This window comes from Sinocyclocheilus rhinocerous, unplaced genomic scaffold (genome assembly GCF_001515625.1).
Source record: "Sinocyclocheilus rhinocerous isolate Xijiao unplaced genomic scaffold, SAMN03320098_v1.1 scaffold555, whole genome shotgun sequence".
NCBI classification, from domain to species: domain Eukaryota; kingdom Metazoa; phylum Chordata; class Actinopteri; order Cypriniformes; family Cyprinidae; genus Sinocyclocheilus; species Sinocyclocheilus rhinocerous.
Window position 1 is genome coordinate 641,143 of NW_015629527.1, and position 4,972 is coordinate 646,114.

At 34.6% G+C, this 4,972-nt stretch overlaps 1 pseudogene; it reads left to right on the top strand.

The window, feature by feature from the left end:
- The window catches only part of LOC107739186 (polyphosphoinositide phosphatase-like), a 109,783-nt pseudogene that overhangs the window by 58,273 nt on the left and 46,538 nt on the right, over positions 1 to 4,972 (top strand).

Below are 4,972 nucleotides of genomic sequence, written 5' to 3' on the forward strand. Positions count from 1 at the left end.
GAAGACTGCAATCAAGGTAAAGACGATTGCGGTGGCGTACAGGAGTCGTACAGTACAGTAAGCACGCGTGAGTCTGTTATATTAATGCGTGGACGCACTGATCGCACATTGTATTTATGCGCAGGCACAGACATTTCCGTACATTCACGTTGTTTCCACACATTCACGATAATGTTTTGATTTGTCATGTGTATTTTGCTGTTTAGTTATTCTAAATGGATCCGTGTACTGTAGTAGGTATATGCAGTCAGCAGGCGGTTGTTTTAGGGTTTTTTTGGCATCTCCATGTGGTCCTGTTCGGTATCGCAACTTGGCTTCTCTAAAATGTAAAAAAGCTCTTTGCTGTTGCACTGTACACATACTATTCAAATCAGAAAGAATTTTTTTTCTTTTTTTTTTCTTTCATATGTGCTTATATGGTCTCCTTATATCATTTGGTTCTTTGGTGTCCTTTTGGAGTTTCTAAGTGTCCTTTTTTGGAAAGACATCTAAATTTATCTTGAAAAAAGCTTGCAGAAAATACAGATTTTTGAGAATCACCCTTCAATCTTTTGGTTTACTTTGCTGGATATAGCAAATTATGACAAAATAAACATTTGAAGTCAGATAAATGGCCTATGCTTAATTTCATGAAGTGTGCGATTAATCGTGATTGATCACAGAAAAAGGGTGTGATTAATTCGATTACCATTTTTAATCGATTGACAGCCCTAGTCATAATCATGACTTATCTCATAGTTATGACTTAGTATCTCAATTCTGACTTAGTATTATAATTGGCTTTTCATGTCATAATAATGACTTTTATCTCAATGATGACTAGGTATCTCATAATTTAGACTTATGATAATGACTTTTCATGCCACAATAATGAATTTATCTCATAATGATGACTTAGTATCTCATAATTTTGACTTATGATAATGACTTTTCATGCCACAATAATGAATTTATCTCACAATGATGACTAGGTATCTCATAATTTTGACTTATGATAATGACTTTTCATGCCACATAATGAATTTATCTCATAATGATGACTTAGTATCTCATAATTTTGACTTAATATTATAATATTATAATAGTACCTCATACCTCATTTTATCTCATGTGACTTTGTATCTGTAAGTACCGTATTGACCCGAATATAAGACGATGTTTTTTTCTTGGAAATACATCTGAAAAAACGCGGTCGTCTTATATTCAGGGTCTAGACTTTGACATGTCAATAATACACCCACAACACTAGGTGGTGCCAAATACGCATAAAACGAGTGTGCCATGAAATACGTAATGTAATGCGTGTTGGAAAGATCGCCAGTAAAAACAAAAGAAAAAGAAAACATTACAGCTGCATGAGTCGTGACTGTCAAGTTAGCCTGATGGCACCAAACTCCCTTTGTGATTTTAAAACGTAAGACAGTACCCAGATTTGAAGACTACAGTAAGATTTAACTTCTACTCTTAATAAGATTTTGGTAGGCTACTATTAGATGGATAGCCTAAATGTCCTAATTCAGATGGGCTACCTGTTTTTTATTATTTTTTTTTTTTTATGGTATATCAAAAAGTGTATATTTTTAAAATGTGATTGTTGGTACATTTTACCAGTTTTTACCATACTTTCAAAACAAAAATTAAAATAGGAAAAATATGCAATATGAAAATAATTGAAGACAAAATGTGTTTAACTGAGAAAAAACAAGATTTGGTTTTTAAAAAGCCTTTTTCCAAAAGGTACATCTGGAAAAAGGGGAGGGGAGGTCGTCTTATAATAAGGGTCATCTTATATTCGGGCCAATACGGTAAATAAGCACAATTACTAGAATAATAACTTTTAAGACAATCCCATTTACTTTTTTTCTCACTTTTTGGCAAATTAAACTGATCCAATAGCACAAATACGGTCAAAAACAGCATGTTGATCTAATTTTTTAAGGAACCAGTTTAAGAAGAATCAGTTTTCTCCTGTGCATTTTATCAAAAATGACACTCGGATACGACCCGAAGTTCTTAGTTATGATAAATTGTATGTGATTTTCTTCATTTCCAGACTCCTCATCCTCTGCACTTACTCATCTTTCTAATACATTATGAAATTTGCCCGATGCAATGTTCTTCTGTCAGAAGATGATGAGGGTTCATGAAGAATGTTTTCTGTAATTAGGTCAGTTCGATATAGGTTTAAAACAGCACTCACACAAAGGGCTTCGAGGATAACAGATATTGATTTTCCGCTAAACAAAAACGGGAGAGAAGTTGTTACGCAAGGCTCGATTCTCGGCCATCTTTCGTTGATTGTTTGGGGTGCTGCGAGGAGATGAGACACAGTTTTTCTCTTTCATCGCTAGCATGCGTCACGCTGCTATCTCCATGAGCTTTGTCTGACCTTCTGAAGGACTTTTCAGTGCTCAAGCATTTGATTATGCCGACGTTGAATGCGCTTTGTGTGGTGTTAATGAATCCATGTAAAAGGGAGATTTGTATATGCGAGAGAACCTCGTTCTCATAACCTACTTCCAGGAGTGTTTTGTGTGTTGTGCTCACACAAAGGGCTTCGAGGATAACAGATATTGATTTTCCGCTAAACAAAAACGGGAGAGAAGTTGTTACGCAAGGCTCGATTCTCGGCCATCTTTCGTTGATTGTTTGGGGTGCTGCGAGGAGATGAGACACAGTTTTTCTCTTTCATCGCTAGCATGCGTCACGCTGCTATCTCCATGAGCTTTGTCTGACCTTCTGAAGGACTTTTCAGTGCTCAAGCATTTGATTATGCCGACGTTGAATGCGCTTTGTGTGGTGTTAATGAATCCATGTAAAAGGGAGATTTGTATATGCGAGAGAACCTCGTTCTCATAACCTACTTCCAGGAGTGTTTTGTGTGTTGTGCTCTAATTTGTTTATAGGTTTGTAACTACAGAGTTAGATTGTAGCCTGCTGCTCAGCGCAGACTTATGACCCACATAGTGCACATTGATTTGTCTTAAATGGTTCAAGTCATGTTCATATGGAAGCCCATTTCAAGTAAGAACAAATAATCAAAATTATAACATAAAAAGTCAAAATTATGAGATACAAAGTCATAATTGGCACCAAGTTAATTTTGATATCCTAAGTCATAATTATGACCAAATTAAAATTATGAGATACTAAGTCATAATTATAACATGAAAGTCAAAAATTTAAAATGCTGTCATTATTATGATTATGAAAAAGTCAATATTATGAGGTACTTAGCCGTTATGCCATAAAAAGCCAAACTATGAGATGCTAAGCCATAATTATAACAAAAAGTCAAAATTATGAGATACTAAGTCAAAATTGTGACAAAAGTAAAAAATGTAAGATGCTAAGTTGTAATTATGACGTAAAAAGTCAATATTATGAGATACTTAGTCGTTATGACATAAGCCAAATTATGAGATGCTAAGTCATTATGAGATGCTAAGCCATAATTAAAACAAAAAGTCAATGCGTCATCATTATGACTAATCTCATCATTTCAATCTTTTATCAAATTATATAATGTTACGTCATTTTGACTTAGTAAGTTTTAATTCTTGTGTAAAAAGTCAATTTTGACAGTCATTATTATTTACTAAGTCATAACTGAGATAAAAGATTAAAATTGAGATGCTAGGTGAGGACATAAAGGTTCTAATTATTAAAAAAAAAGTCATAATCTCATATCATAATGACAAAGTGATAAATTAGGAGTTACTATTTTTTACTTTTTATTTAAAAGAGCTGATTGAAATATTATCTTTGGCATCAGCTGGTCTTTGAAGGACACGTTTTGTAGGACCCAGGAAAACATTTGCAATTTTTTTCACACATACAACTGCCATGAAATGCCTTTAGAAGCTGATATGGGAATAAACTTAAATGCAGACAAATCTAACTGAAATAAAGCTGAAAACAATTTTTTGATATTTGATTTTTTTCTGGTAATTTGACACATGATGTGAAATGTGAACTCATTTGCTTTAAAATGACTCTGAATTCATGTCATCCTGACCATGAATCTTATGACTGTGAATCACTTCTGTAAAGAGCTGTTCTTATTAAAATGCTCTTTCTCTCTCTCAGTGGACCAGGCCGACCCGTACGCTCACATCGCTGCTCTTCACTTCGATCAGATGCTGCAGAGGTTTGGGTCGCCCATCATCATCCTCAACCTCGTCAAGGTGAGATCCAGTATTTCCCCTTCCAGAATCTCCACATCCTCCATTTCACTCCAAAGTCAGGAGGAAATTTTACTTTGCGTTAAGAGAAATCACCAAAATGTCAATATTGTAGCACTGTAATATTGATTGTAAAACATGTTAGTGATCAGTTCTATTTTTTATTCCTTTTATAAGGACAAACTTTGAAAGACATGTTTTGTACGATGGACTCAAAAAATTTTTTAACACGCATACAACTAAAGAATTTTAATAGTTATAAATATTACATAAGTCAAAATTATGAGATACAAAGCCATAATTATGACATGAAAGTTTATATTTTGTGATACTAAGTCATAATTATGATAAAAAGTCTAAGTTATGAGTTGCTAAGTCATAATTATGACAATGTAAAAATTATGAGATACTGAGTCATTATGACATAAATAGATCCCCCGAATTTGGAGGAGATCCGCCGGGCATTAAAGTGCGCGAGACGTGAATTTATATTGTATTTATTTACAGAGGTAGGGGAAAAACACATTTTTTGCAATGACAGACACATTTTTTGTCCAGATAAAAGCGTGTGACAAAAGAGCCTTAATGACCCAAATGAGGTGTATTACATGCCAAGAATGCGGTCTAATTAACTCCACATGCTCGTTTAGCTCGCCAGACCATGCAGTCGCAACACGTGTGCGGTTTGCTTGTGAAGTGCATGTGTGTTTGTGAGCGCACTGACCTCCAGCATAAACTCTGTGTATGTGTGTGTCTATCAGTAGCCTCCAGTGGAGTGTGTGTGTGTG